At 39.7% G+C, this 15,892-nt stretch overlaps 1 protein-coding gene across 3 annotated transcripts in view; it reads right to left on the bottom strand.

Annotated features, from left to right (window-relative positions):
* Positions 1-15,892, bottom strand: part of MAPRE2 (microtubule associated protein RP/EB family member 2) — a 147,014-nt gene that overhangs the window by 96,398 nt on the left and 34,724 nt on the right. The gene's annotated exons all lie outside the window — the stretch shown is intronic.

The following is a 15,892-nucleotide window of genomic DNA, read 5'->3' as shown; positions in this document are numbered from 1 at the left end:
TTTGGGTTGATGGGCTAAAAGGGGCGGGGTAGTGAGCCAGGTGAGGGAGGTATCTAAGGGCCCTTGTAAATCTACCTCTACGGACCGCTCTGAACCACATTACTATAAAGGGACCCAGAGAGCTCCAGAGACCTGTGATTACCCTCCGAGATGCTGGGGTAACAGGGGTAATAATTTGAAAATATTAAACAGATGTGTTTTCATTCCTCTCGCCATAAATCAGGTTACCCGGCAGCCATTCTCCAGTTTAGCCCTAGAGAGAAGGGGCGGGCAAATTCCACTTGGGGAAGGCGGATGCTAGGATATAGAGAAAGTGCAGAAAAGGCAGGAAGAGGGAGGGGGGAGTCTACCCTTTCCAAACCCAACTGGGTGTAGAAAGAAGGGGATGAACGTAGGAAAAGGCAGGATCTCCCATCTCCAGGTCCCCAAAGGGAGACGTTAGAGAGGCTTTGTCTTTGTTCTCAGAAGGGGCTTTCTTTTGTCTCATTTCCCATTTGAGACTCTGGGAAAAGACCGCCTTAAAGATTGTCTCCCTGACACCTCCCTCCCCAAACAAGATGCAGCCCGATGGCAGTGAAGACTAAAATCGGTGGCCTGGTATGGTTAGGCAGAGAGGCTGGGGAGAAGGCTGGACATCTAAAGACCGAATATTCACCCAAGAGATGTTATTCAAAGTCTAAACTGGAAGAGGCTGTAATACTGTGAACTGGCAAGTTGAAAACCCTTTGTTCTCCCCACCCCTCAGCAGGGTGAGGAGAATCACATAGCTCATTTAGAAAAAAAAACTAAGCTAAAATGTTCTAGTACCTCCGACTGTGGATTAAGGTTTTGTCTTATGTATGCAGGTATATCTAAAATAAAGTATAGGCATCGCCAGCTGCCCCATGGAGAAGTATCATGATTAAAATTGGGGCTCTGGAGTCAGGCAGACCTGGGTCGTCAGCTAGGTTTCACCACCTGCTGGCTGTGTGACTCTAGCAAGTGGCTTTGCATCTCTAAGATTTAGTGTCCTCATCTGTGAAGTAGGTGTAATAATACAGATTTCATAGTGTTGCTGTGAAGATTAAATTATATAATATACTTAAAGCAGTTAACAGTTACTCAGGGTCTGACAGATAGCAAATGCTCTCTAGTGGTGGATGTTATTCTTAAGCAACATGTTAGGTGTATCCTAAAATGTTTATTCATTCTCTGGACACTTACAACTGGACTTCTTGTGTACTGGCAGCTGATAAACAAGAAGAAACATCCCAGGCTCTGTCCTCAAGGAACTCATAGGGTTGTGGGTGAGCAAGATAAAAAATACCAGCAATTTTGGTACAACATAATGCTGTAATAATGGTACCACATAGGGTGATATGGGACCATAGAAGATGAGCACCTAATTCACATGAAAATTAGGAAGTAGGTCTGAAAAGTTTCCCCAAGGAGCTATTACCTAAGCCTTGGATGAGTAATAATTATGCCCTTTTTTCTTCATTTCCTATGTGCTACACAGAATATAAGATCTCTTAGGGCAGAGGCTTCACCTGTTTGTACGCTGCTATATCTGCAGTTCCTAGAATAGGACCTGGCAGGTAGTAGACACTAGATGAATATGTAATAAATTCATTTACTCAACAAATACCTGATCTGATTTTCACAACAACCCTAATGACAAAATTGAAGCTCAAAGAAGAAAAGCAACTTGTCTATGACTGGCTTTTGGGTTTTCTTGGCTCAAAAGTTCACATGCTCATCTATTAGGCTGTCTTGTCATTTAAAAGGGGAATGGTAGTAGAGAGACAAGATAAAGGGCTTTTCAAGCAGATACACTTAGGTTCAGAGGTAGGAAAGACTGTGATGCCTCTGGGAGACAGCAAGTTGTTTAGTATGGACTGAGAACAGAGTACACAATGGCAGGAGATAGGGCAAGGACCAGGGGCAGAAAGGCACTATGGCCAAGCTAAAGAGGTCGACCTTAATTCTGAAGGTGTTTTGGAACCAGGAAGTGCTTTAGGGAGGGAAATTAATGGTGAAATTTGCAGATCAAGAAGGTCTGATGCTGGCAGTAGTACAGAGGATATACCGGAGAAGATTCAAATGAATCAGTGATGAAAGCCTAAACTAAGACAGAAGCCAAGGGGTTGTAAAAGAAAGCACAGATTGGAGATATTCAGAGGGTGTAACCGTTAGGATTTGCTGACTAACGGGATGTGAGCACGGATGCTGATGGGGGTTAAGTATCAGTAGTAAAGGAGAAAGAGACATTTCAAATGAATCCCAAGTTTATGGCTTGGGTGACCAAGTGGATAATGGTATCATTTATCAAGCTAGGAAATACAGAATGAATTGCTCTTCTGGAAGAAATGTTCTCAATGTGTTTTGGATATAGAGGAGTTACCTATAGGACATCCTAGTGGTGACAATGAGTGGTCCCTGGGCTTCACACATAGTGGGTGTTCATTAAGTATTTGTTGAATAAAGGAATATGTGGTCTTTGAACGTATGTTTGACTCAGAGACATATAAGATTTGGAGGAAAATATTTCCAGGTGATAACTGAAGCTGTGGGTGTTGATGTTCTCACTCAGGGAGAAAGAGAAGGCCTGGGATGGAACTTTTGAAAAGCTGAATGATAAAAGAGAAGACTGCAAAAAGAGACTGTGAAAGATTTTTCCTGATGGGGCAAATCACCAGAGGGAGTGCTCTCACCAGGCCCAGGGGAGAAACAGGTATCAGAGAGGAGGGAGAGGTCTCTAGGACCAAACGTCACGGAAAGTTTGAATCAGATAAGGGCAGAGGAGTGTTTACCAGGTTTGATAAGATGCTCTCCAAGATATTTTTTAAGAGGTTGGATTTCAGATTAGCCCCATCGATGATTACTGGAGAAAATAAAGAAATCTTCAATAAGTAGAGAAAGCTGCAATTCTTTGCAAAATCACTAATATTCTGACTTAACAAAGATATTGAAGGAAAGAGGAGATATTAAATCGAGGGTCATATATATCGTATCAGCAACCAACCAGAATCAACAAGTATTTGCAGTAAAAAGCTCCCAGCAATATTGGAGGGGGGCAATATGTTAATGAGCACCTGCTAGGCACCACATGAACTGATCCTACCTCTGAGCCCCATTCTAGTGGGGTCAAGACCTATCCCCGCCAAAGAAAAAAAAAGTTCAAATATTTAAAATGCATGTTTGGAAAGCAGGATTTCTAAGGCGGACCCAGAGGACACAGAGCCATGAGAGCAAAAAGCAAAAAAGGAAACAAGCAGCAGTCCCAGCACGCTGTTCAATCAAGGAAGACGGAACTGGGCTCCAACCCAGATCTTAATTTTCAGAGTTCCTAGGTTATAGCACAATCCCGTTTCTCTTGAGACTTAGGCCAGCAAGCACTGATAATTGCTTATTGGCAGAAGTCATTGTCTCTCTCCTTCTCCAATACATGAGGTTCATCTAGAATAGGGATTTTGCATTGCCTTGGGTTTGAGACATGCAAAATACAATAGCAGAGAAGATATGAAATCATTAGCCAGGAATGGAGGTTGATCCTGATTTCATCCCACAAGCACCTACTCATCACAAATGCCTTTTCCATGTTAGAGTGTGTTCACTGAAGCTGATAATCGCTGCTGTCAAAGGCATTCACAGCTGTCACAGCACCTTCAGTGGAGGCTTCCTTAGATTGTTATCACCTCTGAATGCAGACAGAAGATTCCACTTAGCAGTCACCATTGCTGCCCTGGGACAAGTAATTTCTCCCGTGTGTATGTCCTAGGATATTTTCAAGTGGGGAATGGCAGGGACGTGTTATCAATCAATGGATTAAAATATGCTCCACACTCAAAATGATAGCAGTGAATAAATATGCCATTGGCCAGCCAGCCAGTGGCGCTGGCCCTGTAATCACATTGGTGGCATAGAAATGTATTTGAGAATGATCCTTGCTCACACTCTAACCTGGAGTCATAGAAGATTTTATTAGTTCTTCCTTAGATCTGATGAGAATTTTATGATATGTGTATGCCTCCTGGCTTTTAGTAATATCATTTTATTTAAGAAAAATTGGTGCATGTTTTCCCCCAGATGAGGACAGCCCTTTTCAAAGCCAGCCTAAACAGGTGTTCTCCTCCAGGACTGACTTCTGAGATTCGTTGTCTTTGCAGATTATTTATCGACCACATTTATAGTTATGCTGGTATGTTCACAAGGCAGAATTTTGTAAGCCTCCTGCCTATTTGCAAGTAAAATAGCAAGGTTTCCTTAATGTCAAAGCACTGAACACACAATTGCCGAAGATAAGATTTCTCTGTGTGTTGGAATGTTCTAATTTTCTTTTTCTTGAATTTCCTCAAGGTTGGACTTAATTTTGTGGAATAACTCATAAAACATGATGGGAATGCAATTTAAAAACACTTGCAATGCATTGTGATTTCTGTAATCATTCAATCAAATCTGTGCAATGTGAGGTTTCAGTCTATTCAATAAAAATTTGCTTTTGAATTATACCATCTGGTTAAATTTAAGAGCTTTAAATATGTTTTCTATAAAAATACAATGTGATAAATGTTATAATTGAAGAATGTATTAAGTATCACAGGAATACAGGGACTAAAGTAATCATGCCTGGGGAAAATAGGAAAAGCTTCCCCAAGGCTTGTATTAGGGCCAATCATGCGTTCAACAAAAATCTGAGCACCTACTATGTGCTAGGAACAATTCTAGGCATTGGGGATGCAGAAATTAACAAACGACAAAATTCCCAGCCTTCATGGAACTTACACTAGAGTATATGAGCGGGCGTGTTGTGGAGTACGAGAGTTGGATATGAGATCAGATAGATCGCTGAGGGACCAGCATGGACAGGACTTTGAATGGCCATGGTAAAGACTTGGGCGTGGAACCACGGTTAGAAACCATTAATTTGTAGTAGTGTCTGTTGGTACAGACGTGAAATTTTCTTTAACAATGACATTAATAGCTATAGCAACATCTAACGTCTGAGTACTTTTTATGGGCCAAGTGCTACGCTTTAATTGAATAGGTATTTTAATCCTCACAGAAACTTATGAGGAAGGGGTGATTTTTAAATCCTGTTTGTCAGAGGGGTTAACGAGTTAAATCACTTAGCCTGATCACTAGCCAGGAAGTGGCAAAGCTGGGCATGAACACACATGCCAGGTGTCAAAAGCCGTCATTCTTACTCACTAACTCAGCCTGCCTTCCACTAGGCTCTGATAAAACCTGGGCACGAGAATACAGAATTTAGGGTTGGGGAGTAGCAGGGATGAGATGGCAGAAGGACACAGAGGCAAGAGAACATAGATTCTGGAAGGCAATTTACCTAGGCAGCAAGGAGGTAAAGCCAGGAGGAGGCTGGAGGCAGAGAGAATGAGTTAGGGCTGGAGACTACACAGGACAGCAGGATCCCTGGTGGTGAGGGACTGGAGGAAGAGGACCACGGGAGTTGTAAATTACAGTCAAGGAAAAGGGAGGGGGGGGAGGGAGGAAGAGATACCAGGGCTTGGGGTTAGCAGTATATGTGATTGAGAGAGGAAAATAATTTTCTTATCTTTATTTATAGTGATTAACTTTTTTTCTGAGTAAACCTTAACTAGCAATGTCCATTTCTTTGCTATCTTCTGGAGGAGAGAGGAGACCGCAGGCATTTTTTTGGTATGTGTTTTCAAAGTTAAAATCTGCTTTCGTTTTCACTATGCCAAGACTGTGATAGTTCAACCATCCAACTATAGACTTGCCTATTTGAACGCTCTCACTGAAATGTGTCCATGCCCAAGTTTATGAAATTCCTTTATTTCCTTCCCCTATTTCCACGTTTAAGTAAAACACAACTTGTTGAGCTGACTGGGTAGGACAACTGAAAAGGGACAAAAGGCATCTTGGGCTCAATTGGGTGACAAGGGAGATGAAGAAACTCTAGGTATCATGAACAAATAAATAATTTCCCAGAAGACTCAGAAGGTTTCAAGAAACAGTTTCCTCAGGGCTCCTAAAAGTCAACTAACCCATTGGGATTTATTTCTGATTTTGATATTAAAAAGTCCAAAGTGAGAAGAGACTCTTTAATATAAATACAAAGCCAAGGGCATGGTTGGGGGAACAGTAGTCATAACAGGTACCAGTGGCCTCCAGAGTTTCAGATCCACTTAGTACCCAGGCCACCAATGGCAACCAGAGACATGAGGAGGGAGGGGCTTTCTGATCCTGGGGCTTGTGTGGAGTCTGGCGAGCATGGCTACAGAGCTACGGCTCACACATGGCTCCTCTTCAGCATGTCAAGGGAACATGAGGCCAGCAGCTGGGAAGCAGTGTGAGTAATGGATGAGAAATCCCAATTTCTGACCTCATCCAAATAACATTTTTAAAAAGAAAATTAAAGAAGCTTACTTCATTAAAAAAGAAAAAAAGAATGCAACTGGAAATCATGAAGTAAGACTAAGTTTCCGTCAGCAATGTTTTAATTAGAGCTTATATTTTATTTACCCGAGAGCTTATAATGCCAAGTATCTTTAGGTCCTCAATTCACATTCACTGAACACCTACAGAACATGAAACATGAGGGGTCCATCTACAGAGTACAGCACACAAAAACAAAGGGTCACCTTCAAGTAGCTTCAATTTAATTTCTGTATGAAAGAATCAGACCCCTAGGAAATTCAAAGGGATCTTAGTCTTAACATCATAGGGAGCCACAATGAGTTAATAGTTAGCTGATAGAGCTAGAATCAATCCTTGGGATTAACTCCCCTACACAGCCTGCCTTTCATATCCTTCCCCAAGCCCCCATTTCCATACTCTTCAGGGAGGATCTTATCAGCCTTCAAGGATGCAATGGGATCATTACAAATGGGAAGTAATGGCATGCAGTGCAAAGAGCATGTCTAGTGAATTATTATTTTTGCCTTCCCCTCCTTCTTCTGGGAACTATTCCTTCAAACCTTGTAATTCTAGTAGAACTTGCCAATTATAATATTCCATCCTCCTGGTCCTAAGGATTGGTTCAGAGTTAGGCAAGTGACCCAAGCCAGGCCATTTAGAATATTTTTCTAGGATTTTTAAAAATTAGAGCTGCAATGTGTGTGAGTGCGCACGTGCGCGTGCATGTGTGTGTGTGTTTGGAAGCAGAGGGAGGTGGTATCCTCCTTATTGATGGTAGCACTTTAGAATTAAGAAAATATAGTATAAATTGTTAGGCAAGAAAAAGAAATAAAAGGCATCTAAATCTGAAGGGAAGAAGTTAAACTGTAACTATTAGCAGATGACATATTATATATAGAAAACCCCAAAAACTCCACCAAAAAACTGTTGGCACTAATAAATGAATTCAGTAAAGTTACAGGATACAAAAGCAATACACAAAAACTTGTTGTGTTTCTACACTAATAACTATCAGAAAGAGAAATTAAGAAAGTAATCCCATTTACAATTGCATCAAAAAGAATAAAATACCTAGGAATAAATTTAACCAAGGAAGTGAAAGGTCTGTACACTGAAAATTATAAGACATTGATGAAGGAAATTGGAGAAGACACAAATAAATGGAAAGATATTCCATGTACATGGATTGGAAGAATTAATATTGTTAAAATCTCCATATCACCCAAAGCTATTACCTATAGATGAAATGCAATCCCTATCAAAATTCCAATGGCATTTTTCATAGAAAACAAACAATCCTAAAATTTGTGTGGAACCATGAAAGACCCTGAATAGCCCAAGCAATCTTGAGAAAGAAGAACAAAACTGGAGGCATAATGCTTCCTGATTTCAAAGTACTTTATAAAGCTATAGTAATCAAAACAATATGGTATTGGCATAAAAACAGACACACAGATCAATGGAACAGAGTAGAGAGCCCAGAAATAAACCCACACATATATGGTCAATTAGTTTTTGACAAGGGAGCCAAGAATATACGATAGGGAAAGGACAGTCTTCAATAAATGGTGTTGGGAAAACAGGACAGCCACATGCAAAAGAATGAAACTGGACCACTATCTTACACCATACATGAAAATTAACTCAAAATGGATCAAAGACTTGAACATAAGACCTGAAACCATAAAACTCCTAGAAGGGAAAATAGGTGGTAACCTCCTTGACATCAGTCTTGGTGATGATTTTTTGGATTTGACACCAAAAGCAAAGGAAACAAAAGCAAAAACAAAGTGGGACTGCAAACTAAAGGGCTTCTGCACGGCAAAGGAAACAATCAATCAGGTTCCTGCTTTGTCCTCTGGGGCCATAATTTTTGACACTCTTCCTTTCTGGAGGGTGGATCTATTTCTCCTCCTCTTGAATCTGGGCAGGCTCTGTGGCAGCTCTGAGCAATAGATTTTGGTAAAAATTATGCCAACAAGCGCCTAACCTAGACCTTACAGTGACTGGCAGCTTCTGCCTCAGTCTCTTGGAAGCCAGCTGCCCTGTAAGAAGTTCAACTACCCTGGGACCACCATGCTGTGGGAAGTACGAGCCATGTAAAGAGGGCCCAGAACGGGAGACATGGGGAGGAGAGAGGGTGAAAGAGGGAGGAGGTGAACTTACAGAGTTCCAAGTCTCCAAATACGTGACTGGTGAAGCATTCTGCAGCCCCGCCCACCAGAGCTGAGGGTGAGCCGCTGTGTGGATCAGAGAAGAATTGCCTAGCCAAGACATTCCTGAATTCCTGATCCACAAAACCATGAGCCATATAGCAAAATGGTTATTTTAACTTGATGAGTTTTGGGGTAGCCTGTTATGCAGTAATAGATAACAACGACACCCCATTGGTTATCTATTGCTGCATAATGAATCACCCCAAAGCTTAGTGGGTTAAAACAACAGCGATCATTTTATTCTCTCTCATTATTCTGGAGGCTGGCTGGGCTCAGCCAGGTGGTTGTTCCTTATGATCTCACACAGTTGTAATTAGAAGATGGCTAACTACTGAAGTCATCTTCATGGCACAGCTTTGTCAGTCTCACAGCTGGTGGTTGAGGCTGCCTTTTGGTTGGGACCTCAGCTGGGGCTCTGGTGATAGAACACCTACACACACTCTCCACGTGGACTGGGCTCTTGCACAGCAGCTGGATCCCAAAGCACTGTCATCCCTAAAGAGCAGGCAGAAGGGCATGGCAGTTTTAAAATCTAGTCTTAGTTATAAAGCATAACTTCTGTCATACTTTGCTGGTCAAGGCAACCAAAAAATCCACTCAGATTCAAGGGGAAGGGATATTGTCTCCACTGATATTCTAAATGGGAGGAATGTCAGTACCACACTGTAAGAGAAACACATGGGATGGAGCTATTGTGGTGGCCATCTTTGGAACATACATTCTGCCACACCCACCCCGCTCTACCTTCTTACTCCCCATTTCTTCAGTGTGGGGTTGTTAAAGCAGGAATCCAAGAGAAGAAAAGAATCAGTGCTCAAGGCTTGAGTTTCAAAATAGTCTTTGAAGCCCATGACAGAATAAATTGAAGAAAATTTTATGAGCTTCAAAAGTCTGATTTTCAAGTATCAAAAGCTTAAGATCCTTGAATGATTCAGAACCAAAAGTTCATGTTATAAGCCACAAGACTAATGACTAATTGGAGACTATTGAGGGTAAGGGCTTGTTGAGCGTCCCTGACAAGACCCCAGGCCCACTTGGTATTTTGTGAGTAACGGGAACCTGTCCATTTTTATACCTGGAAGCCTGAGGGATGGCAAAACCACGCGGAGTTTCCTGAATCACCATGGCACAGAATAGGAGGGAAAGACGTAGGTGAAGGGTTTAGGGTGACACTGATTTTTCTGCAGAACTGCTAAATATTTCAGGGGAGTGGGAGGAGAACACACCTGACCCCATATGGTAGTGACAGAAACATCAGCAGAAAATAGGCCTCTACTGCTGACCGAGCCAGTTTTCCTGAGGGAGGGTTGCCATGAGAGCAACTCAAAAAAATCAGATCTCCATTCAGGTTTCCAGAAGCACCTTGTAAAAATGTGGTGTGGTGTCTGTAGTCAGCATTGCATTCTCTCACTTACTGAATAAGTAGACCAGAGGCAGAAGCAGAAATTAGGTTGGCACCATTGGTTTGGACAATACACAGTGCATTTAGCGAGAAAGCTTCCCCCTATTTGTTCCCTCCCTTTCCATGTTTCCTGCTTGAACTGAACCCAGATCTAGCACTCAGTTTTGACTCCACAGAATCTTTTGTTTTGTTTTGTTTTGTTTTGTTTTGTTTTAGCTTTATTTTGTATATATTTTAACTATATATTTTTTTTTATTAATGTTATGATAGATTACAAGCTTGTGAGACTTCAGTTGTACATTTTTGTTAGTCATGTTGTGGGTACACCACTTCCCCCTTCGTACCCTCCCCCCACCCCCCCTTTTCCCTGGTAACCACCGATCAGATCTCCTTCTCAATATACTAATTTCCACCTATGAGTGACTCCACAGAATCTTTGTCCTTCCCCGTGTCTCTCTGATTCGGTCACCACACCTGTTCATTTCACAAGGTGACATGTAGGTCCCTCCCTTTCCTCTCCTGCTCCTAACACCCTACTGCAGACATAGTACCCCATGCCTAGACATAGAGATAACTTTCCTCCCTTCTTTTTCAAAAGTCTTCAGCGGTCCCCTATCACTTTCAGGATAAAAATTGCAAGTTTTGCTTTTCGCATTCAAGGCCCTTCACAACCTAAGTACCATTAGAAACATATACCCCACCACCTATAGTAAGGGTGGGATTTAACTTGGTTACCTAGTTCTGCCTCCTGCTATCACCATAAGAAAAGACTTCGTCTATATGTAATAAGCAGAGAGAAGAGCCTGTAAACTTTCCCATTTGGAATCCCTGACAAATGTTCTTGTAGAAATAGATTCTTCCATTCGATGGTTGTATTGGGCTATGTTCAGTGGGACTGCCAGACCTCTAAGCTGCTATCTGAAAATGACTTCAGCTGCTTCATTAGAAAGCTAGGAAGAGGCTATTAGTCAAATGAATTATGAGGCAAATGTAACAATATCTGAGTTGTACTTCTCCTTAGACTCCCTGTCCATCCAGGACGTCCGGGACCAGGAGAGAGAGCCAGGACGTTCAGCCACCACCATTCTCATCTTCACAACTGCTCTGACTAATCAGATTATATCATTAAAGTCAGAATCACTGTTTTCAGCAAATTAAAATATCAGCTTAAAAGTTCCTAGGCAATATCGCTTGGAAGAAGTAAAGAACCAGAGCATTGCTATTTCCTACTGCTGGTTAGAATGTTCAAAGTTTGGCAGAGGGTAAGTTCTGAGGCTGGACGACAAGGCTAAAAAAAGTTTCTCTGGCTGGTCACTTCCATTTGGACACAACTTGCTGAACAGCAGCCTCACATTCTGCACGCAAAACACTCGACTCTGGGTAAAATAAATCATATCATGAGTGGCCTCCTCCCACATTCACAATACTTGAGAAGAGTTCCTGAAGCTTGGACACAGTGCTGTGGAGGTGAGCCAATAAACTTCACAGCAGTTCTGAGACAGCTGCAAATCCATGCTTATGTCATGCATTGTACAAATACTATATAAAGGATACGACATTCAGATCAAGAGAAGAAAGATGGCTTTGCTAGTGCTAATCAAGATGAGAAGCTTGATTTCACTAAAAAGGCAAGAATAATCCCCTGTTTCCTAATTATGCAATTCTAAAATGTATAGTTAATCTTTATTACTTTTTGTGTGTGTGTGAGGAAGATCGGCCCTGAGCTAACATCTGTTGCCAGTCTTCCTCTTTCTGCTTGAGGAAGACTGTTGCTGAGCTGACATCTGTGCCAGTCTTCTTTTATTTTATGTGGGATGCTGCCACAGTGTTCCTTGACGAGTGGTGCTAGGTCTGTGCCTGGGATCTGAACCTGTAAACCCTGGGCCACTGAAGTGGAAGCATGCGAACTTGACCGCTACACCACCGGGCCGGCCCCTATATTACTTTTCTTATTTTATTTTGTCCACTCCCCCTCCTCCAAGCAAAATAATCATTTACTTCTATCCTTTAAAATTATCGCTCTAGTCATTCAACATGGAGGAAAAAAACCAACATCAAGCCAAACCAAAAAGAATTTGTCAGTCCTCTCTGAGTTTTCCATATTGATTTTACCCCAGGAAAGACAATGTCCTATGCAATGTGAGATGTTGCTGTCCCTAACATTTTCTGCAGTATAAAGGAAAATACTAAATTTACAGAAAAGATCTTTTTCTGATTCCCCTTGAACATCAGGCAAATGTGAGAGCCAAATTTTCTGCATGATTTTACGCATGATTGTAATTCTCTCCAAAATGGGAAATGGAGGTTAAGTGAACTTTTGGATCCTGTCCCATGGATCTTAGAAAGTTTTATTAATCTCAAGATTCTTGTTTCCATTTGCTAAAGAAAAGCAAGTTATATAGCTATTGGTAGAATTGAAATATACAAATATTTATTTGCATAAAATGGTTTGTTCGACTGCAGTCTGAAAAAAATGGCATTTATAGTCAAAAGGCTTTCAGCAAATAATTGCAACGGCTATTCCATGAGTGAGGGATGATGTCAGGGTGCCAATGAAAGGAAGAGGGACCCAGAGAGCTCAGAATTTATGAAGGGGTTTGAAAAGATCTCTATTCTTCCCAAGCTTCAAGTCAGCAGTTTAAAAACCTTTAGTAAATAGGATGAAGACTGGGAAGTTGCTAAAATCCCAGCTCATGGTAGCAGAGAGAATTAGAAGCTCACTGAAAACTCAAATATTCAGAGCCCTAGAACTGTGAGTGCTTCTAATGCAATAAAACCTGGGTGCTTCCCTCAGTTTCCCCCGACACAAATCAAATCATTAAAAGATATGTGATAGAGCTGGGATACATTATTAGCTCAAAGCACCAATTCTTTGCCATTTATATGAAGATTTTGACCAAAAAGTGATGTTGTTTAACCGATTTTTACTGTGGCGTATGGAAGTTTAGTGCAATATCTTTGACATTTATGATTAAATAAAACATATTTAGGTTATCACATTCTTATTATGACAAATATTTGACCATATCACAAATTTTGCCTAATAAAATGACTATATCTTCACTTCTCAACTAGACTGAAGAGATTCTACTAGGTAAGAAACAGCAAGACATTAGTAAATTTAAAAATAAATATATCATCCTAGGTATCATTTTTGTCAGTAGCGTCAGTTTAGATTACCTCAATGAGTCTGAGAATATTACACATCTTTGCTTTATTTCCTCTTTTCTTTTTAGAACGCATGCTGTTCAAATATCTACCCAACTACCAAATTCTATCAATTCTTCTCGAATTGCTTCAGTTTGTGTTTTCACCAAATTCACATCACCTGATATGTAGATGAATGAAAACTTCCAAAAGATTTTATGTCCATGCTCTCCTTTGCTTCCAATCCATTTTATACATGAATAATTTACTACTTGTAATTTGTAAATGTAATATGCACATGTTAAGAATCTGACAACTACAGAATGTGTAATATTAAAAGCAAACATCTCTTAGTACTATCTCTAACCACAGTCCTTTAAAAAAACACAAAAGAACAAAATTTCTGTTTTTAGTTCTTCAGGGGTTACAATTGTATCTCTAAAAATTCAGATATAGTCTATTCTTGATTTATCAACATGGTATCTATTTTTCTACTATGAAAGAAATTCCACATACTTCTATTACTTCTCACCTCCCCTGTCAATTATTGGTAGTATTTTAAATTATTCTAGTGGTTACTTTTACAACTTGAAGTAACATTCTTAAAGTTATATTTCTTAACTCATTCCAAGGCACATTACCTATTGACACCATTATGTTTCTTCTCAAACTTCCCTGCTTTTAATTTGCCGGGTTTTACCATTATGTGTCCTTTATCCTTTATATTTACATTATGTAACTATAACTGTATGATGTTATACATGTATGATATATAAATATTATATGTATATATGTATATGTTATATATGTATAATATGACTGTAGTTAAGTATTCCCTTTCCTACCATAGATTGCTTCTAAACTTGAAATCTAGTAAATGGCATTTACAATTATGTAATTTCTTATTCTCTTCAAAAATCAAGTTGTATTACCTTCCAAAGAGACAGAAATATAAGCTTTTCATTAAATCTTGCAATCAGAAGAATATTCTGACAAAAGCATCAAGGTCAAATGGATTCTCTTTTTTCACATGCTATTAATTGTTCAAAAGTACACCTCATTTTAAGATTAAACTTGAATCTTAACATATATGTTTGACGTATGTGTATCTATATCTCTTACATCTATATAGTTTGTTTTTCCCAGAGCTATCAACTACTTTTTTGACAGAAGAAACATACCATCATGGTATGATTTTAAAAAACTCAGACTTTAGATCTAAATATATGTAATAGAATCTGACTTTTCCCCCCAAGACATTCTTCATGGAACCCACTATCTAATTTGGACCAGTTGCTTTGATATTACTGCTGGCATCCTGATAGTTCTTATAATTGGACTCTTCCACTAGTTCTTTGGTTTTTGGGTTGTCTTTTTTTTCTTTTATATTTTCCTGAAGTATATCTTCAGTTACTTTTTGAGAGGCAAGAGAGAAAGTTTATGCTTTTTCATGTCAGAAAATGTCTATTTGCTCTCATATTTTATTGATGGTTGGGCTGAGTATAGAACCATAGCTCCAAAATCACTTCCCTCAGAACTTAGAAAGCATGGCTCCTGTCTCCCAGCCTCCAGCACTGACTATCAAAGTTTATGCCGTTCAGGTGATCACTCTTCTGTGTGTAATCTCACTGTCTGGCCTTCCACTTGAGAAGCTCTAAGATATGTTACCCTGAAATTTCACCAAAATGGGTTCAGGTTTTTTAATTAATCCTACTCAACATTCAGTGATCTCTTTTAATCTGAGTCTTTATGTTTGTATTTCTTTCTCTCTAATGTCTTTGTCTTTTCCTTTAAAGAATCCTCTTAGTGTCGGAAGTTCGAGATCATTCTTCCCTACCTCTAATATTTTTCTCATATTTTCCATCTTCTCCTCTTTTGCTCTATACTCTGGAATACTCTTTAGCCACATTCAGTAAGTCCTTTTTTGAGTTTTAATTTGATAATTACATTTTTAATTTGTAAGAACGCATGTTTCCTAACTGCTTCTTATCCACAATGACTTATTTTTTGGGAAGGGGCTAGAGGAGTTTAATGGAAGAGCTATTTTTTGTACTATCAAAAGCATAGTGATTGGATTTCTTGTTTCCTTTTATTCTCTAAATTGTTTCATGTAGATTATAATTCTCCGAATTATTTCATCTTATATTTTTTTCATTTTTCTTTTGTTCTTTTTTAACTAGAAATATAATCCTATGCCCTTTCCATCTTCTATAAGTTTGTCAATTTCTGGTTCCCATTCATGTTTCCAGAACCGCCATAGATTTGTTCTTCTAAAGTTTGGTTATTATTTGAATTGAAGATCTGGAAAGAAGGGAAGCAAAACTTCTCTGTGTGTTTAGACTACCATCTTAAAACAAAACATTAATTTTTCTGGAGAGTATTTACATCATGTTCAGTATTTCCTATTATCTAAAAATATAAAGTTTAAATAACTTAGTCTGGTAATTGAGGCTCAGCACAGTTAGACCCCAGCTCATCTTTCTCCCTTAATCCCCCATTAGTCACATTAAAGAGTCAGTCATCCCTCTACCCCCTTGAGATGGTCTCTGCTCTGTTCCTTGTACCTCTGACTGGTGCCTGGAATGTCCTTTTCCTCCTTTTCACCTACCTGTACTTTTACAAAGGTAGGCTCAGCTTAAAGTGCATCTCTTCTGAAGCCTCTATGACCATCCTAGGACACCCAAAAATCTGTATTATTTAAAAACACTTATCGAGTCCCATCCAGGTAAAGGATTCTATTCTTCAT

Source organism: Equus przewalskii, chromosome 7 (genome assembly GCF_037783145.1).
Source record: "Equus przewalskii isolate Varuska chromosome 7, EquPr2, whole genome shotgun sequence".
NCBI classification, from domain to species: Eukaryota; Metazoa; Chordata; class Mammalia; order Perissodactyla; family Equidae; genus Equus; species Equus przewalskii.
Note: the sequence above shows the minus strand (reverse complement) of the source record. Positions and strands in the feature narration are given on the sequence as shown.